The sequence below is a fragment of the Notothenia rossii genome (assembly GCF_949606895.1).
Source record: "Notothenia rossii genome assembly, chromosome: 9".
NCBI classification, from domain to species: Eukaryota; Metazoa; Chordata; class Actinopteri; order Perciformes; family Nototheniidae; genus Notothenia; species Notothenia rossii.
In genome coordinates, this window is record NC_136907.1 from 1,839,342 (window position 1) to 1,862,900 (window position 23,559).

Here is a 23,559-nt window from a genome sequence, read left to right on the forward strand (position 1 = left end):
GTGTGTGTGCTCAGGATGAGTTTTGCTTGTTCTCGCTGTATCGCCAACCCGGAAACCTGTCCGCTCCTCGCAGCAACGAGCCTCGCGTCCCAACCAATCAGAGCACACTGGGCTCACAGGGAGGGCGGGGGGGGGTCAGGAGCTCCAACAAGCCGTCTAGGACAGAGAGCAGGGTTTGAGTTATGTGGGAGTCAATGGGAGCTGAGCTTAATTGCTGATAGGAGAGGACGCTGGCGTGGTTTGTTCGCCGCTTCTCCACCGCTATACTTTCGGTTTGTGTTTGAACATATTTGATCTGATTTTTCTTTACACATCGGTTAGTTATATATAGCATCTGTCAATATTGGCTCCAACTGAATCGCTACTTTGTTCAAGTAGTTTTCCGTTACCTATTTGCTTTTTCGCACGTACCGGACCCTAGCCTGCTAGCCTGTTTGCTACCGGCCTCCAGCCGTTGGCCTTCAACAATCTCGTCAACTCCCAGACGTCAGCTGGCCACTAACATTGGACACCCTCGTCTCTGCACAACACAGCTATGGTGGGAAAAAATATTTGTAGCTGTCCCGGTGCGGAAAGCCCTAGTAGCCGTGACCGCTACCTCTACAGCTGGCCAACCTCCAGTCACCGGGTGGCTACATGCTAACGCTAGCATTGGACCGCTCTCCTTCTTTTCGTCTCTTAGCTTTCATTCCACTGACTCCCGCAAAATCACTGATTGTCAACAGAAACTTCGCTACTCACCCCGATCACCTGCCATGATGTGTGCTTTCCTGCTGTCTGACATTAATCCTCTCAAGAGGTTTGTTGTGAGCTGCATCCTTCCCGGCCGACATGACTCTATCATACTCCACCGCGGAACTACTCCAGCTAAAGCACACATCCGCTCCACCATGCCCGACGATGATCTCCGCCATCAGTGAACATGTACTGCTACAACGACCCAAATACATTCCCCGAAGCTCCGGACGAAAGTTTGTTTGCTCCCGGTCCGGTCATTCCATCTCATCCATCTGATCTGCTGCGCGCACTGACACACCCCCTCCATTTTATCATCACAACAACCAACACGTGCACTCTGCCTACCTACGCCCCCTTCCCAAAGCACCCCAGCCGGTTCAAACTCAACCTCATCTTAAACTTGCTCTGTTTAACACCCAGTTTCTAAACAACAAGGGTCTCATTCTCAATGAATTCATCACTGACAATAATCTGGACTTTCTCTGCATCACAGAAACTTGGCAAAAACCACAGGAATACTTCTCCCTCAACCAGACAACACCCGCAGGATACACATATATTGAAAAGCCACGCAACCATGGGCGTGGAGGGGGAATTGCCACAATTCTAAGAAATAATATAAAAACAATTGCAATAAACATCCCTTGCCCCTCCTCATTTGAACACCTTGCATTTAAACTGTCTGGTCCAAAGCCCCTGGTTACAGCAGTCATGTACCGTCCCCCCAAACCAAACCCTGCTTTCCCCTCGGATCTTGCTGAATTCCTCACACAACTTTGCTCTATCTCTCCATCTGTATTATTACTTGGTGATTTCAATATTCATGTCGACTCAAACGACTCCAATACCGCTACAGAACTCCTGAACATACTCAACTGTTTCACTATCACACAACATGTTGATTTTCCCACCCATAAAAAAGGTCACACACTGGACCTGATCTGCACCACTAGCATCGCCATCGGCAACCTGACCACCTATGACTTCACCATCTCTGATCACCTGGCCCTCATCATGGACATCCTAACCCCAACCCCCCTCATCAAGCAGAAGCGCACCATACAATTCCGGAATATCAAGTCCATACACCCCTCCTCCCTCTTCTCCCTACTGGCTGACACCATCCCTGACTCCACCGTCACCCAGAATGTTTCCCCTACTGACCTGGTCAACACCTACAACAATGCTCTCTCCTCCTGTCTCAACCAACTCGCTCCAATAAAAACTAAGTATGTCTCTTTCACTCACTCTGCCCCCTGGTACACCGATCATCTCCGTTGCCTCAAAACAAAAGGTCGCCAGCTCGAAAGACATGCTAAACGAACTGGTCTCGCTATCCACAAAGACATTTATAGACTGCACCAACAGCAGTACAAAGATGCCCTCAACAGTGCACGCTCCTTCCACTACTCCTCTGTAATACAATCTGGCAGCAATAACCCAAAGTCGCTTTTTTCAACTATTAACAAGCTCCTCAACCCCATGGATAATATCTCCAACTCCTTCACCACCTCAAAGTGTGAATCCTTCCTCTCATTCCTCCAAAGCAAAAATTGAAATAATACATAGCAACATAGCCAACTCCTCCGTCTCGTCCACCACCCATCCTTTTCCGGAACCTGCCTACCCTCCTCCTTCCAGGCACCCTTTTACAGCCTTCAGGCAAATGACCTCACTGAACATAGTTGCCCAAGTCACCGGCATGAATACCTCAACTTCCATCCTGGACCCCATGCCCTCCACCCTTGTCAAGGCCTGCCTCCCCCAACTCACTCATCTTATCACCACAGTCATTAACTCCTCTCTGTCCACTGGACTCGTCCCCCTTGCTCTGAAACTCGCTGCTGTCACTCCAATAATCAAAAAACCTGGTCTCAACTCTGATTCCCTCAATAAATACCGGCCCATCTCTAACCTTCCATTCCTGTAAAAAATTCTGGAGCGAACTGTTGCCTCCCAACTAAAATCCCATCTGAACTGCAATAACCTTCATGAACCTTTTCCATCTGGTTTCCGTACTCGCCAGAGCACAGAATCTGCCCAACTCAAGGTGATCAACGACATTCTCCTCTCTGCTGACTCTGGTTCCCTCTCAATTCTCATTCTCCTTGACCTAACAGCCGTATTTGACACGATCAACCATTCCATCCTCATCAACCGCCTCCAGTCTTCCATTGGCATTACCGGTACTGCCCTCTCCTGGTTTAAATCCTATCTCTCTGACAGACATCAATTAATCTCCATTAACATCCCCGTCAATCATGGCGTCCCTCAGGGTTCTGTACTTGGTCCCCTTCTGTTCATCATCTACATCCTCCCAATTGGACAAATCCTCCGTCAACACCAACTCCAGTTCCACTGTTATGCTGATGACACAAAGCTCTACCTCTCAACAAAATAAATTTCTCCAACCACACACTCCCAGCTCAGCACCTGCCTCACTGACATTACATGTTGGATGCAAAACAATTTTCTAAAACTTAAGAGTGACAGATCGGAACTTATAATCATTGTCCCAAACTCACTTACCCGCTCAACCCAAGATTTTTCTCTTACCATCAATGGCTCCATTGTCAACCCCTCCACTCACATCCGTAACCTTGGCATCATTTTCGAACCCACCCTCACTTTCCTCCCTCACGTCAACCAGGTCACAAAAAACGCATTCTTCCATTTAAAGAACATCGCCCGCATTAGACCCTCCCTCTCATCGACCGCTGCTGAAACTCTAATCCATGCCTTTATAACATCCCAACTGGATACTTTTTGGATAACCTACATTCACACTAAAAAAACTTCAATATGTCCAAAACTCAGCTGCCCGCTTGCTCACCTCCACCCGACGCTCCTACCACATCACCCCTATCCTCCATGACCTCCACTGGCTCCCCATCAAACACCGCATTGACTTTAAAATATTACTTTTCACTTTCAAAGCCCTCAACAACCTTGCCCCCCCCCTACCTCTGTGACCTCATCCAATTGCCTTCGCCTCAAGTCTGCTGAAGCTAACCTACTGCAGCCCATCAGGACAAAGCTCCGGGCCTGGGGTGACAGGGCCTTCGCAGCAGCCTCCCCCACACTCTGGAAATCCCTCCCCAGCCACGTCAGATCCGCCAACACTCTCACATCATTCAAACAATCCCTCAAAACTCACCTTTTCACTCTTGCCTTCAATTCCTAATCAACTAACCCCTTGCCCTTATTCCTCCTAGCTTAGCACTTTCTACTTTTGTTGTTATTTTTGTTTTACTTGCTTGTAAGCGCTTTAAACACCAGGAAAAGCGCTTTATAAATGTAATGTATTATTATTATAAGGAGGGGTCTGAGCTCCTATGAAAGCAGTGCAATCATACATCTGTGGGGATCGCTAATACATTACCAACATCCATTATTTTAATCACAAATAATGCATTTGTCAATGTTAAAGGTGGGTATAATTTTGGAGAAACCAGCTCGAGTGCGCTAGAATTTGAAAATACACAACTGGAAAAAATCTGCCAATTCCTCACAGAGCCCCTCCTCCAACACACACGAACGTGCACATGACCAATGAGGGCACGAGATAAGTTTGTGCACAGATGGAAGGCTGACAGGCAGGTAGGCCATCCAGTTATGTTAGCCGGGCCGGCTCAGATGATTGATCGTGCTTTTTACAGCGCCACGGCTTCCACAGATGAAATTTTTTTATGGATTTGTTGTCAAAGCACTTCAGATATTCATTGCTATCGGGATGTTAAGAGCATTCCATGGAATATAACAACAAGTGTATCTCGAGCCGGTTTCTCAAATTTATTATTGCGCAATCTATGCCTGTTAGTGTGCTGCGCGAGCCGAGATGATGTGTTATGTGGTGTGCGTAGTTGAACCTTTTCATCTTTACAGTTTTTCTCAATCGCTAAACCCACTTTTTAGAATCAAAATTCATTTCTTCAAAACAAGAACATAGCCATCTAAACAGAAACACACTTGCCATAACTCTGAATATCTTTTGCAAAATGCACTTACATGACCAAAACTGAAAATACTGGTCACAAAAAAGAATAAGTCGATCGAAACAGATCAAATTGTCCTCTAATGAGACAAATGTGTTTTCATAACTGAAACTCCGGTCACCATAATAACCCATTCTACCATAACAATATACATTTCTTGCAAAGTGCTCTAAGGCACTCAAAACTAAAAATACCCCTTCCAAAACCAGATACCTTCTCCAAAAACAAACATTTGTCAGCTCATGAGAAGACTATTTGAACAGTCATTACTAAGTGGCACACTAAATACTGACTACAATCATCAATACACAAACCTCAAGCTATCGATATTGGAAACTGAACGGAAAACTAACAAGTTGGGAGAAACAAACTTACATATAGGAAAAACAGTGTGTTACTGTAACTATGTCATTGTTTTTATGTCTCATTTTCAGAAGAGCACCGTAACAGAAACAAAAGATGAATAGCAAAACACTGGAAAAAAAATAACATGGGTAAATGATGTAAATCAGCAGTAAAGCAGAGAATGAGATCTATATAGCTTTACTGATCTGCTCTTTGCCGTCTGTCTGGCCACATAGCCTCATCTACGTCACAGCGTATGTCTTCCCTTGCAAGGCAGCGTGGGAAATATCTCCTTGCGTGTCGACACCACCCTTGACAAACATCTTACTGAAGTGAGGGAGGTCTTTTATAGGATTCTCAGTAATTACAATGACTATAGGAAATTCATTGATGTCAGCTGTGAGCAATTCATTTACATGGAAGTGAAGTACTCAATTCACCCCAATACAAAAAAAAACATTTCTCAATGTGCCAAAAGGAAAGGACCACAATTACTGACTGTAAAAATGTTGTATCAGCTATAGCTAATCCTCCCCATATGAACATCTCAAAGAGCTATGCAAGTCATATCAACACTATTATAGCTTTACCGGCACCATTTAAACAAATATTTTAAGTACAGTCATGCAAATTCTATCATGTAAATGTTTTCAATGTAACATCATTACTGTAAGGTATACAGTACATTCCATGGAGTTACCTTTTTCAATGGGGTGATTGACTGATAACAAGTGTTCATATTTTGCACATCAAGTGTCAATTAGTGTAGCTATGGTCTAAGTTTATGAGGAAGTGTTATCCACTGTGAGAAGATTATTTTTGTTTTGTTAGACATGAGTTACACAAAAGATTTTTGATCTTTGTGTAGAGAATTGTAACTTCAGTTAGAGAATTGTGTGATCTGTTTTGCAAAACACTGCTTAGCATCTGCATTTTGTGTGATATCAATGAGAAATGGTATACTGTTGTAGAGAAATGGTTTTCTGTTTCGATGGCTGTGCTGTTGGTTTGATGAAAGGAATTTTGATTCTAAATAGTGGGTTTAGCGATTGAGAAAAACTGTAAGTTTGTAGCAAGTAAAGACCCCCATGAAGCCATAGCCGTGGGAAATGGGGGTGCTGCAGGACCCCCTGTTGGCGAGTGGTGTACATTTGAAAAACTGAGTGACCACCTAAATAACAATGATTAAACTACATAAAATAGTTATGATTTGACTTGAAATAAAATGTGCTGTATACAGTAGCATATACTAGTTATAGTATATATTTGTATCAGTCAGGTGGCTTGAATTTACTTTCCAAATAAATCAAATCCGAGTCATCTAGGTCGTAGGTCGTGGGATAGTGACGTAATTGAAGCGACACACACACTGCAGAGTGACAACTTTCTAGAATGGCGCAAAAAATGATTTTGGATTTTTTTCTCCAACAAACAACCCAATAAAAAGAGTGGATCACCAGCTACTCCTCAGCCCACCACCTCTACAACTAGAGTAATATGACACAGAAGAGACTGACACATCTGACTTTGATGCATGTTCATTGTCCATAGTAACATTTTGGACAATGTGGATGTATCTGCTCTAATGAGGGTCTTCATTAGTGCCACCCCAGGCTACATTTAGAGTTTTGTGAAGCCCCAAAACAAGGTAAGACGATATTTTCCGTTAATGCTGCTGCCGCTGTGCAGTGTTTTGCCTTGTCAATCAGTTACAATTAAATTCATAGTTTTATTAATATTGTAAATAATATTTTCTGACTATTTGTAATGTTATGTAGGTTTGTAAGACCCATAGTTAGCATGTGGGCATGTGCAGCTGTTGTTAAGGCGAGACACCCCAGGTGAATAGGGTAAAAATTTTTTACTTAAAGATATCAGCTAGAAATGTCTCCAGTTAATTGCCGACAATAAGGCAATTGTTTCTTGTATTACAAGTTTTCTGAATATGCAAATGAGCCAATCATTCATTAAATATGCGCATATTTTTAACACATTTCAGGAACCGAAATCTGAACTTTGGATAAAGCCAGGTTCAAAATGATTGTTTCATTTTGTAGTCATATTAGTATCTAAGGATTATACAGAAGGGATTTTGGATATCTCTTTTTATCACTCCATAAATCAGAAAATACTGTCAACAGTCCTAAAATATCAATTTTCACCATGTTTTTAGGAATACAGTCTTATATAATTCAGGCTATGAATGACATATGAACAAACCCTTCTGTTAAAGCCTTCATAATGTTGATAGGAATATAACTGGAAGGTTTGGTGTATGTAAGTGCAACTGAAGTGGACATTTCGGACTCAGAGTAGGAGAAAAAACTCATTTTGAGAAAACCACCTTTACAGATTGCTGTGAGGCGCTAGCTAAACCCTCCTGTTCTCTGGATGACAGCTTGCGACTCGACGCACTCCGTGAAGGGATTTCATGTTCGGAGTCATTTGTTTTTTTGTATAATCTTGCTTCGTGCAAGTGACAATTGTTGTTGTCTTCTCTGTGAACGGTTTTTTCGCCGGTCTTTTGCCATTTTGAGATTTACATTTCTAGCGGAAAGCTAACCAGGAAGTGTTTTAGCACACCACGTGACGCATCTGAACGAATCATGTTGTCAGAAGTTGACACCAGCCAACGAGATTTCGTTTCTTGGTTTAAGACCCTTTTGTACTTTCATGATTAGTTGCTGATACAAAGGAAATGACCATATTTGGATCCGATGAGATTGTGCAAGAGAGACGGAGCTTTCCAACGATACTTCTGATGACATGTTACACACAGCAGTTGCTGTACTTTATGTTACGTTAGAATGCTAACTTTTGGTGAATGTAGGAGAAATATACAGACGCAAATAGACAAACTTAAGTAAAAATAAACAATGTGTATTTTGTACGTTCCAAAGGCCTGAAAGAAAACATGTTATAGAATCAAAATAACACAACATCTCAACATTTACCAGTGCATGAAAAACGATGTTTTTGCCTGCCGTGTTTCGCCTTTAACAAACAATTCATGCGGCTCGTATCGCTGACAGCTGGGCCCGGCCGGGCACCGCCTTTTTTCTTTTTAAGCGGCCCCCCTCCCCACTTTTGGCAGCACCCCCTGTGCAAAATGACTTCCCGCGGCTATGCATAAAACTCAGATTATAACTTGAACCCTGACATAGAGTGAATACCTGGTGAATACACATACTATACAGAGATGCTGTATGAGCAACCAATGTGAGTTTGGAAAATTGCACAATTTAAATCTATTCTAGTAGACCTCAACAACAGAAATATGATCAGTTGAAATGGCCATGACATGGGACCTTTGATGTACTCTTTGCTGCCAGCAGAAACATGCTGTGATGCAGAGTAAGGTCAGGAGGTGGCAGCAGAGGCTACATTACAGTACAGTGTTTTGTACAGTATCATGCAGAAGGCTTTGCAGCATGCATGAAGAACTCTTTTTACCACCTGCAGAATTACAGAAACATATCAGCAGTGTTTTGGATTTTTGCAAAAACCAGGCAAAATACAAAATATTCCTATTGAGTAAGTGCTTAAAGTTCTGTAATAAAATCTGTTGAAGTATATTAAATATAGTGTACTGTCAGGTTGCAAACAACCATTACTTTGTTGTTTACTTTATTTATCTTCCATCATGTGTGGTCATGATCTAGGAAAACATGGTTGATTACGTTTCACTGCACAAGGATTTTCCCATCTACATACTTTTATAGATAAAACACTTGTACTTAATCAGGAATAATAATGTATTTTGTGTGTATTTCTTTTTACCAGGTGTGCTGCTTCCTGCAGGATGGACATATCCTGAGGTTCTTTTCTCCAGGTGTGAATGAAAGCAGTGAATTCAATCTGACTCATTCATAAAACTCCCTTTTAGCTCTTAGAAAAAAGTGGAGAAGATCTGGCAAATAGCATACAAAAAATTCCCAAAAGGAAAAACAATTGAATATGCAAAATAAAGATCTGAGCAAATAGTTCAGCACACTTATATCTGTAATGTATTATTTTTAGTTTAAATATAGGATCTAATAAACACAAGATAATGTCACAAATCCAAAAGCCACAAAGGAATCGGTAAACCCCCGTACTGGAACATAATACATAACATTTGTGGATAGTTAAATATATAATAATATAAAAAAAGGTATTTTCAGTCCAATGTTTGTGAACAATACAAAAATGCATTATCAAATGTTTTCCAGGAAAATACAGGGTTCGTACCCGTGGGTACTGGAAATCCTTGAAAATGCTTGAAATTGTACGAGGTGTTTTCAAGGTTTGAAAAGTCCTTGAATTTTGGGAATGTTACTTGAATTTGAGATAAAGTGCTTGAAATTGATAGATGACAGCATGCCAGGAGGTTGCAGTTTCAACGAGCCATGGCTAAGACGAGGGTCAAGCGCACAAGTAGCCTCCTGCAAAGTATGCAAAAAATAACGATGGGAGAGTCTGCGCTGACGAGCCACACTACATACTGATATACACCTGAACATCAGCAGGAGAGGACTCTTTAAAGTAGAGACACTACATACTGATATACAGCTGAACATCAGCAGAAGAGGACTCTTTAAAGTAGAGACACTACATACTGATATACACCTGAACATCAGCAGGAGAGGACTCTTTAAAGTAGAGACACTACATACTGATATACACCTGAACATCAGCAGGAGAGGACTCTTTAAAGTAGAGACACTACATACTGATATACACCTGAACATCAGCAGGAGAGGACTCTTTAAAGTAGAGACACTACATACTGATATACACCTGAACATCAGCAGGAGAGGACTCTTTAAAGTAGAGACACTACATACTGATATACACCTGAACATCAGCAGGAGAGGACTCTTTAAAGTAGAGACACTACATACTGATATACACCTGAACATCAGCAGGAGAGGACTCTTTAAAGTAGAGACACTACATACTGATATACACCTGAACATGAGCAGGAGAGGACTCTTTAAAGTAGAGACACTGCCTGTTCAGTTTCTGTTGGAATGTGAAGGGTTAAATGCCGTCTGCGAGTTACTGTGAAGACGGGAGAGCTTGTTGGTTCCTCTCTACATTCACAGAGGGCCCGCTATAGTAACTCAACGAGAGAGTAATGTCAAATGACACTAGGGGTTTCACCAACTAATCGACTAGTCGACTACCTTTACCACTAGTCGGCGCTGTAGGCCCTAGTCGACTAGTCGTGAAAAAAATTGAGGTAAACGAGGTGCTGCAAAATACTACAAAACACGTCCGACATTCTTATGTATGGCAGTACTTCAACGAAGATGTAACCAACTCCACAGTGAAGTGTCAGTTGTGTACAGCTGTACTGAAGTACAATACAAATGCATCTGCGATGCGCAACCATCTGAAGATGAAACACCCGCTGCCGACAGCTAGCACTAGCTGTAATGCTAGCACCAGTGAGCAACGGACCGGCGTCAGCACTGAACAGAGGCAAACGAGCAGCAAGAAAACACGGGTCAATAGTGATGCGGATGATGAGCTACGGGATTACTGCCAGCGGACACCGCATATCCCCACAATGGATAATCCACTGGAGTGGTGGGCAGAAAACGTGCACCGCTTCCCCCGCTTTCGAGGAGCTACCTGGCTATTCCAGCCACAAGCACCCCGAGTGAGAGGGTTTTTTCCCTGGCAGGCAACACGGTCACCCGAAAGCGGTCAAGCCTCCTTCCCTCACATGTCGATGCGTTGGTGTTCAAACCAAAAATATGGAAAGGTGGACGTTATCGTGGAGGACAGCGAATAAAGTGTTGCGCAATGCGCTGTTGCGCACTGGATTTACGTGGCATTTATGTAAACAAGAGTTTTTTGCTGCCGATTTTGATGAGTCCAGTTACTGTTTGTTATTTACTCAGCCATGTAACACAAATTCAAATGCAGTGTGAGTTCCAATATAAAATACAGTTGTTTATACATGTGTATAAAGAGCTGCAGTGACGCGTCCTAAAACCCGGAAGTAAGCTGCACTCAAATTCCCTCGACAAAAAAGCAATGGGGCACAGGGCCTAGGTATAAAAGTCACGGCTCGCCACTGCATTTCACTATGTGTGTCTCTTTGTATATTGTTCCCTCACTAGTGGGAGGGGTGGGCTTGGTGGCTCCTACACAGGTTATCAATCCTAGGTTGTAGGTTTGTCATTGTCCACTTGCACAACATAGGTTAATATCCAATGTGAGTGTTTCCCCTTTGAAATGTTCTGATAATCCAAAAGCAATAAAACTGCTTTTCAGTTTCTAGAAGTTAGAGCAGGGGAATCTCCCTGCTCTGATGCCAGTTTACAAACGTGAATACGCCATCTTTTCTTTTTAACATGAGTGTGTGCGGGACCATTTCCCTTCGATTCTATTGGCTCTAACAGTCAGAAAGAGATGTCACATTTCAAAATCGAGCAAGGGGGGCCAGAGATACAAAAAATGAAAGACATTAAGAAAATGGCATTTAAAATCAGTCATTAAAAAGAAAAGACAATAACATAAACATAAAAAGATAAAAGTTACAGTGCAGTTTAAGATGTGAATAGTTCAATTAAAAGCAGCGGCAAAAAGAAAAGACTTTAATCTGGATTTAAAGGTAGTCTTCGTTGCAGCGGACCTGCAGGTTTCTGGGAGTTTGTTCCAGATGTTTGGAGCATAATAACTGAACGCTGCTTCTCCATGTTTAGTTCTGACTCTGGGGACAGAAAGCTGACCAGTCCCTGAAGACCTGAGAGATCTGGATGGTTCATCATTTAGCAGAAGGTCAGAAATGTATTTTGGGCCTAATCCATTAAGAGCTTTATAAACCAGCAGCAGTATTTTGAAATCTATTCTTTGACACACAGGAAGCCAGAGTAAAGACTTCAGAACTGGAGTGATGTGATCCACTTTCTTAGTGTTAGTGAGGAACCAGAGTAAAGACTTCAGAACAGGAGTGATGTGATCCACTTTCTTAGTGTCAGTGAGGAACCAGAGTAAAGACTTCAGAACAGGAGTGATGTGATCCACTTTCTTAGTGTCAGTGAGGAACCAGAGTAAAGACTTCAGAACAGGAGTGATGTGATCCACTTTCTTAGTGTCAGTGAGGAACCAGAGTAAAGACTTCAGAACAGGAGTGATCCACTTTCTTAGTGTCAGTGAGGAACCAGAGTAAAGACTTCAGAACAGGAGTGATGTGATCCACTTTCTTAGTGTCAGTGAGGAACCAGAGTAAAGACTTCAGAACAGGAGTGATGTGATCCACTTTCTTAGTGTCAGTGAGGACTCACACAGCGGTGTTCTGAATCAGCTGCAGCTTTCTAATAGATTTTTTAGTGAGACCTGTGAAGACACCATTGCAGTAGTCCAGTCTACTGAAGATAAAAGCATGGACAAGTTTTTCCAAATCCTGCTGTGACATCAGTCTTTTAATCCTAGAGATGTTCTTTAGGTGATAGTAGGCTGATTTAGTAACTGTTTTAATGTGACTGTTGAAACTCAGATCAGAGTCCATGACTACACCTAGATTTCTGGCTCTATCTGTTGTTTTGAACATTGCAGACTGAAGCTCAGCGCTAACTTTTAAACGTTCTGCCTTGGCTCCAAAAACCATTACCTCAGTTTTATCTTTGTTTAATTGGAGAAAGTTCTGAAACATCCAGTCATTGATTTGTTCAATGCACTTACTCAGTGTTTGAATTGGAGCATAGTCTCCTGGTGAAATGGTTATGTAAATGTGTGTGTCATCCGCATACTGTAGCTATGGTAACTTATTTTGTTGTTTTTCATTATCTGAGCCAGTGATAGCATGTAGACGTTAAAGAGAAGAGGCCCCAAGATGGAGCCTTGAGGAACCCCACATGTCATATTTGTCAACTCAGATGTGTAGTTACCTATAGAAACAAAGTTGTTTCGGTCTTTTAAGTAGGATTCAAACCAATTTAGAACTGTTTCCGAAAGTCCCACCAAGTTTTCCAGTCGGTCGAGTAATATGTTGTGGTCAACAGTGTCAAATGCAGCACTGAGATCTAATAATACTAACACTGAAGTTCTGCCACTGTCTGTGTTTAAGTGGATGTCATTGAAGACCTTTACAAGAGCAGTCTCAGTGCTGTGGTTTGGACCACATCCTGACTGGAACACATCCAAACAGTTATTTAAATGCAAGAAATTACTCAACTGTTGAAAAACAACTTTTTCAATGATTTTACCTAGAAATGGCAGGTTTGATATGGGCCTGTAATTGTTCATTACTGAAGCATCTAGATTATTCTTTTTTAAGAGCGGTATAATGACTGCAGTTTTCAGGGCCTGTGGAAAAACACCTGAGTGAAGAGACTTGTTTACAGTATGAAGTAGATCTGAGGCCATGCAACGAAAAACATCTTTGAAAAATCCTGTTTGAATAATATCAAGGCAGCAGGAGGAGGATTTCAGAAGTTGAATAATGTCCTCTAGGTTTTTATCATTAATCTGATGGAACTGTGTCATGATGTCTGAATTGATATTAGGTGGACACAGGGAAAACACATCTGCTGTACCTGATGCAGAGGCACTGACTGCTTGTCTGATTTTCTGAATTTTCTCAGTGAAGAAGGAGGCAAAGTCATTGCACGCCCTGGTGGATAGAAATTCAGAGGCTACTGACTCTGGGGGGTTAGTTACTCTGTCGACGGTAGCAAACAAGGCACGTGCGTTGTTTTTGTTTTTGGTAATGATATCAGAGAAGAAAGACTGTCGTGCGTTTTTCAATTCCAAATTATAAAGGCCAAGTCTCTCTTTATAGATTTCAAAGTGAACCTGGAGATTGGTTTTTCGCCACCTACGTTCAGCTTTTTGACACTCTCTTTTTTAAATAAATAAACATTGATTGATTGATTGAGATAGATAGATAGATAGATAGATAAAAGTTTAAAACGACAATTCATAAAATGTAGATTTAAAGATAGTTGACCTGCCATGGTTTCAGTTCCTAACACACACATGTTTGCAGATGATATCCTGAATAGTTTTGGACTGATTACTTCCATGTCTTTGTCTAAATCTGAAATGACACATCAACATGAATTTAAAGGATGCAACCAGCCTTTGATTTCACCTTTATTAACCCAAAATACATTGCGTGCAAATCAATTATCCCGTGGTTCAATTGTTTCGACCGATTTACCAGAAAATATCTTATTTCTCTGTGTTTCGTTGGCTGCTGATGATGATCAGCGACTGGAGGTCAGAAATAATTTCGCTTCTTAATCTAACAGCTGCAGGGCTGCAGGCGGAGGAGAGGAGGAAGAGGACGAAGGAGGATGAAGACGAGGAGGTTCATAAAACAGAAAGTGATGGCTGGAATAACTGTGACCTCGGGGAAGAGAAGAACGGATTAAATAAAAAAGACGAACGGAGGACGAGATGATGAAAGACAGCAGGAGATGGAGGGAAGATTCAGAGACGGAGAGTCCAGCTGTATTGAATTCATTAATCCAGATGATCTAAACACACAACCCCGGGCTATAAAGTGTGTGTGTGTGTGTGTGTGTGTGTGTGTGTGTGTGTGTGTGTGTGTGTGTGTGTGTGTGTGTGTGTGTGTGTGTGTGTGTGTGTGTGTGTGTGTGTGTGTGTGTGTGTGTGTGTGTGTGTGTGTGTGTGTGTGTGTGTGTGTGTGTGTGTGTGTGTGTGTGTGTGTGTGTGTGTGTGTGTGTGTGTGTGTGTGTGTGTGTGTGTGTGTGTGTGTGTGTGTGTGATGTAACTCTGAGTCCTCGTACAAACTTCGGTTTTCATCGTATTTCATGTTGATTAAGGAAAACTCAATCCAACTAACTTTATTATTAACAAAGCAAAGCACAGTCAGTTAGCAACTTTCCGATGAGTGTTGTTTAGTAAAGCACCACTCATGAGGACACCCACCACGTGCCCATTAGATCCAGTTCATCCCATTTCTTCACGCTTCCCTCCTCCCAGCTACACTCAGCGTCCATGTTTGTAAACTGCCAGAAATCAAAAAACAGATTCAACAACAGACTTCAGATTTCAGATGTCACTTCCTTCCTGTCCCCTGCAGATCTATCTTATTTTAACATTTATTTTGTGGGGTCAATTATCAGAGGAGGATGGAGGGAGCGGTCAGCGCCAGATGGACAGATTGCAACACATGAGCAGAGACTTGTGGGTAATTTGGCGTGATGATGTGATTTGATGCTACGTCTGAGGCTATTTTGGAGAAAGAAAAGCTGAGTCCATGTCTCTATATGTTCACCATCTCATCAGGAGGCAGGATGGACGGAGGGGTTAATAATACATGGAGAAAGAGATTGGATAAAAGGAAGGAATGGATGAACTGATATATGATGGAGGAGGAGGAGAGGATGACACACTGAGGAATGAATGAAGAGTAAAAGGCTGAACTAATGGGGAGAATTGCCTAATTACATGAAAGGCTGGTTTCCTTGATGGATAGCCAGGTGTGTTACATTCTGAATGAATATATGGATGAATGGCTGACTGGATGTAATATATGGATCAAATAAAGGGAATAAAAGGCTGGATGGATACGCAGGTGGACTAATGAGTGAATAAAGGGTCGGATGATTAATAGAAGGTATAGATTGATTGATGGATGGATGTTTGCTAGAAGAAATGCTTGGTGGATGAAAGAATGGATGGATGGATGAAAGAATGGATGGATGGAATAATGAATGGATGGATAGAAGAATGGGTGATGGATAGATGGATGGATGGATGGACGATGGGTAGATGTTTGCCGTATGAAAGCTGGATTGATGAGTAAAAGTCTAGATTGATGACTGCACAGATGAATGGATAGAATGGACGGATGAAAAATGCTGGATGGATGAATGGATGAATAATTGAACAGATAAACAACTGCATCAATAAATGGAATGGTGGGTGCATGCTGGATAAACGGGTAAGTAACTATAATGGATAGAAGGATTAAACTCTTTGCTGTTTGACTGGACGGATGAATGAGTTATATTACTCTATTTTTATTTTTGTATGACTTTGTATACATGTATGTATGTATGTATGTATGTATGTGTATGTATGTGTATATATGTGCATGTGTACATGTGTGTGGGTATTTACACACATGTATGTGTATATGTGGGTATACATATGTGAGTATATGGGTACATGTATTACTGTTACTATTCTTTATTTCCTTATCTATTCATTTTCTTTTAATATTATCTTCTACATTACTTTACTTTTACCAATACATGTATCTATTTCGTTATTTAATTTACTAGCCAAAACAAAACATTGACTGTATAAATGTAAACTCATTGTTCCTGACTCAAAACAAAAGAAAAAAGAATGAGTTATATTACTCACACAAAACACGAGGGGTTTCCAATCATATGTCACCAACAAAATATGAACGAGTGAATAGAAAAGTAAAGGGATAAGTGAAGCTGGCACGCTGTCACAAGTATGTGTGTTTGTTTAAAAAGAAAGTGCAGAGGGTGTGTGATGATTATGCATTCTGCCTTTAGGCTGGTTTTAATCTGTCTTGGATATTATTTTTTCTAACAGAGGCCAAAGTAAATGAATTCTGTTGATGTAACGCCTCACTCTGCATTTACTCATTGATTCCCATGAACTAATGTGTGGTCAGCGTTTGCTGAACCCATTCAGAGGGGAGAGGAATCTCAGTTGAAAGTCTAATGTAGATATTGTCTTGTTTATCCAATTCAAGTCTGATTCAGATTTTTGGTTTATGTTTTAAATTAAAATGCTACAACACACTGTGTTTACTTAGGAAGGCAATGACAAATCACACCCTTGTTGCAAAGGTTGTTTCTTCTGTAAAAACTTTAAAAAGTCAAAGTTCTGAAAAAAGTCCAAATGTGCCTTTGCAGCCCATTGACATGCACACCTATAGAAACATAACACACTACAAGAAAGGGAAGCCCCAGAAGCAGAATAGAGCCCCTTTAAATCAATTCAAGCGCTTTGAGCACCAGGAAAAGTGCTATAGAAATGTAATGTAGCCTATTATTATTACTATTATTATTATTATTATTATTATTATTATTCAATAATAAAGACTGTTTCCAAGAAAATAAATGTTGATCGACTCCAACATTGAATAGTTTCTTCTTGCGGATATTCATCATAAATGCACTAAATTTTTATTAAAAAAAGGGTCAGTAGTTTCCTGCAGCCAACAAATAAATAAGCCCCAAATCCTAACTTTAGCTGTTTGAAGAACTTTTTCTTGTTTTGTTCTGAGTTAATACCAAACTTCATTCTGTGACTGACCCCTAAAAGTGATCCAGCTTGAATGGAGTTGATGCTCGACGATATGTTGGATGAAAGTGTTTTGAAGCCAGCCTTTGTTTTTTTCTGACATTGATCAGTTAGTTCTCGTCGACATGTCGAGCTCCCAGCATGCAAAGCGTTTCTCACAGCGGATGTAAAACAATTTTCTTGCTGTATTTTCGTTTTGATTTTGATTCAGTTACTTCAAAGGCAGAAAGGCTTTTTTACAAGAGAGACGGAGAACCACCTGCAGGGCTGTCTCACCCTGAAAACTGTGAGTGAGTCTGAAGGAAAGTGTGAACATGTATTAGTGTGAGTTGGAAGGAATAAGTGTGTGTGTGTGTGTGCGTGCGTGCCTGCGTGTGTGCGTGCCTGCGTGTGCGTGTGTGTGTGTGTGTGTGTGATGCAAAACTCTCGCTCCTCATCTCTGACATTTCCAGGTCACTCAGTAATAAAATGGCTCCCGCCCCCTCTCCCCCTCTCTCCCTCTTTCCTCCCCCTCTGATTCTCTAGTTATACCTCTCAACGTCTCTGTGAGGAAGAAGAAGAAACATTTATTAAAAAACAAGGTCCATAAGCAGAGCAAGGATGAGTCTCGTCTTCACCTCAGAAACACACATTTAACTCTCACTTTTCTACTAAATGAACTCTGATGACGTACGTTAAATTTAATAACTTTAATATTCAAATCATTTTGATGCAAAAATGAACCTGAAGGTGATAATTTAATGATTTGATTCCAATTCATTCATGAATTTCATTTTTTTAAATACGATTTTTAACATGATTGTTTGTCTCTGCCTCCCGTCTTTAACCCTGCTTTTATAGTAATTCTATTGGTGTTTTCCCTTGTTGTAAAGCATTTTGTGACACAGTTCTTATAATTATTTTTATATACATTTTTTATTACTATTATTGTGAAATGAAAAGTGTAATTTACTGACCGCCATCACAGCCACAGCCACCAGAGGTCTCAGACTTCCTCACCTGTCCAAGCTCCCAGGAAGTGCGCCGGACTCTGAGGAAAATATTCATTGTGGCCAAACGGCGGTACTACACTTCCGTATCAGTCGCTGGGCCAGGAAATACTTTTTCCCATTGAGTAACATCGGGAAGGAGATGTCTGTAAATCGTTGGACCTTAATTCTGAAAAATTATGCATTGAAGTCAATGGGGAGAGAAAGATTATCTTTTGATCCCGTTTGAATTGTGCCACGAATTACACATGTGATGTTTGTCAATCTTAAAAAATCATTTCCATGTCAAGAAAGTCACAGTTTGTCGTAAAACTGTTGAAATATAAGATTATGACTAATACGCAACTAGAAAGACTACAAATCCCAGAGTCGCGTAGGTGAATTTAGCTAGCTGACATTAACGTTACACATTACACTTGTGTTACTCACCGAAACCTTGTAAAGCCGGTCCCGCATGCTGGAACCGACTAACTCCCATTGTGTGTGTACAGCTCTCAACATGGCCAGACCTGGAGTGATTTTCACCTCTTTTAATACTTTTGACTTCATTCTGAAAGAAAGAAGAGAAATGTGCCAACGTGACGGCCATCTTGGTGTTGGTGACGTATGCAAGACCAGAGATGTAGTTCATTGAGCGCTTTACACAAAAAAATGTGTTACTTCACAGTTTTGCGGCACATTTAAAAAAATTGTACTTGCAAAATTATCTTTTAAATTGATAAACATCATATGTGTAATTCGTTGCACAATTCAAACGGGATCAAAAGATAATCTTTCTCTCTCCATTGACTTCAATGCATACTTTTTTCGAAATAAAGTTCCATGGAGGTCCCCCGGAAGGGGAGGGGCTTCGCCACTCTATAGCCCTTATTAAAAACATTCGGTCCTCAAGTTGTAAAATGTGCTAATAACGTTATTCTGAGTTATTTTCCTCTGCATTACGAACGTGGATCTAACCCACGGGACCGTTGACATAAAAGTAAGTGAAAAATCCAAGTATTTTAAAAATGTAGAAAATAAATCAATATCCTGGAAAACTTTTTAAAAATACTGGAAAACAGCCCAAATAAAAAATCAAGATTCTAAAAAAAGCCAAAATGTTGAAAAAAAGTCAACAATCTAAAAAACAATAAAGTCAAAAGTCTATACAGTATATTTGTACGTATACAAGACTCACGTTTTAAAGAAATTACTGGTTATCTGTCTGAATATAAACATTTTAATTATATATTGTATTTGATATTAACTGCATGTATTAGTGTTTGTACGTTCTTTAATGTTTTGTTACAGAAAAAAATATAAAAAACCATCACACAATAACCACAATTGTTTTTCAACTTTAACCGAGTCGTTCCAATTTACCGTATTTTATAAAAATGGTGGAATGTGAGTAAAACTGTGACCTATTTAGTAGCAAAGTTTAAGGGGTAGTTTGCTTTCTCAGCAGCGTTGTAATGAAGCCAGTAAATCAGTGTACAGTAAGCAGTGTCATCTAAAGCAGGTATTATTATTACAGCTGAATATTGTCCCCACGGGAACGGAGCGGTTTATTAAACTGTATAAATGTCGCTATTAAAAACCTTTTCAGATGTTTCAGCTTTATTATTTACTTCCTGTGTGCGGCCTCCGGAGAGCTGACAGGTGACTTCATGATCCTCGGGTAAAGGAAAGGTGGCGTTATGAAGTCAGATTGAACTGTGTTTCATTTCATAAGTTTCCCTTGTAGATTCAGTGAGGGAATAAGGCTGGGTTTAACATATTTATCCAACTCCTTCCCGCTGAATTTAGTTAAACACATTGGTTTCTTTTTCACTCCTTGCTCCGTGTGTTTTTTAGCAATATTTACTGAGAAACATTAACTTTGTATTTGTTTGAAAGCTGTATTCAGTCAATAACATTCACTTTTGTTTGATTAGTTTGACTGTTTCCTGTTTTTAGTGAGAAACACAAGTTTCCTTTCACTTCTTTCCTGGTTTTTTAATGCTTCTTGAAAACATTTTTAGTTTATTTTTCCCATTTGTCTCCGTGTTATCAGCTATAGTGATAGAGAAAAGAATGCATCTTTAATTCTTTCTCTGTTTTCACCTGTATTTAGTCAAAGCACATGAGTTTATTTTGCTTTTTCTCCTGTTTTTCACTTTCACATGTTTCTCACCTGACACAGCTGAACACACTGGCTGTTTCCCCCTGTTTGTAGTTAGAAACACTCATTAAATATTGATATATACTGTACAGTGTATATCCCCATGTTTCCAGCTGCATTAAGTGAGGAAACATTGCCTTCTTTTTCACTTCTTACTGTGTTTTCAGAAAGACAGTCTTCTTTTTCAAGGTCACTCAGGGCCGGTCCTAGACATTTTGGTGCCCTCCAGGCGAGATTAGGATTTGGCTGTGAGCTGCGGGCGCCCGATAAGCCAACATCCCCCACTTTCATCACTTACAGCGCCCATCGTACAGGGCAAATGAAAAGTGTAACCGGGGTGAAAAGGGTGTTACATTGACTTAATTATGAATGTTGTTACATCAAGGCTGAACATTAGGATGAGCACCAACGGTCAAACATTTTTTTTTCCCTCCCAGAGTTACCAGCGCAGCGCCCCCCAGATCTGGCACCCTAGGCGACTGCCTATGTCGCCAGTGCTACAGGCCGGCCCTGACATCACTTGTAGTTGTAGATACACACACCCTCCGGCGGGGGCTATGGGGCTTAACAGGTTAAACACACACGTTTAAACACGCTTCATTACACAAACAGCATTTACATCCCTGTAATGTGAAATGGAGGTTAAATATTTTATCATCCCAGAGGCCCTACAGACCTTCATAATTCATATCCACTGATCAATAAACCATAACCGGTTTATATGGATCAAACCGGTCGTGTATACAACACACACACACACACACACACACACACACACACACACACACACACACACACACACACACACACACACACACACACACACACACACACACACATCCTTGAATCATTCATGCTCTGGTTTTAAAAACTGGCACCAGGTTATTAGCAGTAAAGTTACCCATTAAAATGCACACACACACACTAATATTAGCATACACATGTATTGATTAATGATTTATAACCACATTAATCACGAAAAAGGGAACACACGCGTTAGGAAAATACTCATAAATGAATAAATCTGTTTTGGGTCGTGCACAGAAAGCAACCTAATGATGCACACAGGTGAAGATACACACCTTTATGCTCCACACACATTCCTGTCACTGTTTTGTGTATTTAAGCTGCTGCATTATAGATGACTGACACAACGGCATCATATCTGAACCTCGACATCCTGCTGAGTTTTGTGTTTCTTCCTTTTTCACAGGCTGACATGCCGCTTTAGATGAGTGTTTCTTCTTCATGAGCCCCACCCCCATATCCATGAGGAACAAGTGCATAAACAACCACAGAGACCCCAACATGATCCTGTACTGTAGCCCTGAGGTGGTGAGTTTTTTGAGGATTTGGATTTGATTTAATCTGTATTTTAAAGAGTACCTCTCCTGCTGAAGTTCAGGTGTATATCAGTATGTAGTGTCTCTACTTTAAAGAGTCCTCTCCTGCTGATGTTCAGGTGTATATCAGTATGTAGTGTCTCTACTTTAAAGAGTCCTCTCCTGCTGATGTTCAGGTGTATATCAGTATGTAGTGTCTCTACTTTAAAGAGTCCTCTCCTGCTGATGTTCAGGTGTATATCAGTATGTAGTGTCTCTACTTTAAAGAGTCCTCTCCTGCTGATGTTCAGGTGTATATCAGTATGTAGTGTCTCTACTTTAAAGAGTCCTCTCCTGCTGATGTTCAGGTGTATATCAGTATGTAGTGTCTCTACTTTAAAGAGTCCTCTCCTGCTGATATTCAGGTGTATATCAGTATGTAGTGTCTCTACTTTAAAGAGTCCTCTTCTGCTGATGTTCAGGTGTATATCAGTATGTAGTGTCTCTACTTTAAAGAGTCCTCTCCTGCTGATATTCAGGTGTATATCAGTATGTAGTGTCTCTACTTTAAAGAGTCCTCTCCTGCTGATGTTCAGGTGTATATCAGTATGTAGTGTCTCTACTTTAAAGAGTCCTCTCCTGCTGATGTTCAGGTGTATATCAGTATGTAGTGTCTCTACTTTAAAGAGTCCTCTCCTGCTGATGTTCAGGTGTATATCAGTATGTAGTGTCTCTACTTTAAAGAGTCCTCTCCTGCTGATGTTCAGGTGTATATCAGTATATAGTGTCTCTACTTTAAAGAGTCCTCTCCTGCTGATGTTCAGGTGTATATCAGTATGTAGTGTCTCTACTTTAAAGAGTCCTCTCCTGCTGATGTTCAGGTGTATATCAGTATGTAGTGTCTCTACTTTAAAGAGTCCTCTCCTGCTGATGTTCAGGTGTATATCAGTATGTAGTGTCTCTACTTTAAAGAGTCCTCTCCTGCTCATGTTCAGGTGTATATCAGTATGTAGTGTCTCTACTTTAAAGAGTCCTCTCCTGCTGATGTCCAGGTGTATATCAGTATGTAGTGTCTCTACTTTAAAGAGTCCTCTCCTGCTGATGTTCAGGTGTATATCAGTATGTAGTGTCCCTACTTTAAAGAGTCCTCTCCTGCTGATGTTCAGGTGTATATCAGTATGTAGTGTCTCTACTTTAAAGAGTCCTCTCCTGCTGATGTTCAGGTGTATATCAGTATGTAGTGTCTCTACTTTAAAGAGTTCTCTCCTGCTGATGTTCAGGTGTATGTCAGTATGTAGTGTCTCTACTTTAAAGAGTCCTCTCCTGCTGATGTTCAGGTGTATATCAGTATGTAGTGTCTCTACTTTAAAGAGTCCTCTCCTGCTGATGCTCAAGCGTTTTTTCGGCAGCTGTTTGTACTATCTTTCAAGGCATTTGAGATAATAGATAATAATAGTCTACGTCCTATATGTTTACTCTTATCAATATTCAATTGCTGAGGGAAAGTCATTGAAAGAGGCCCAATTATGATCTGAGAGGCTTTTCAGAGGGTTTATTCAGATAAAAAAGTTGAATTGTCTCCAGATATTTAAGCTTTTTACGAAAAAAGTGGAATAAAAAATAGTTGAGGGTAACAAGAAAGAAGCACAAAATGGAAACAGTTGCGTTGAGTACAAGCATCTCAAAACATCCTAACGTTATGAGTACTTGTACGTGCATCGTTGCGGCTTTCAGTGTGCGTCAGAGGTGTGAAAATGTCTGCTGTTGTTGCA

At 40.7% G+C, this 23,559-nt stretch overlaps 1 protein-coding gene across 1 annotated transcript in view; it reads right to left on the bottom strand.

Moving 5' to 3' along the window:
• The window catches only part of LOC307019049 (uncharacterized protein), a 189,984-nt gene that overhangs the window by 7,632 nt on the left and 158,793 nt on the right, over positions 1-23,559 (bottom strand). The gene's annotated exons all lie outside the window — the stretch shown is intronic.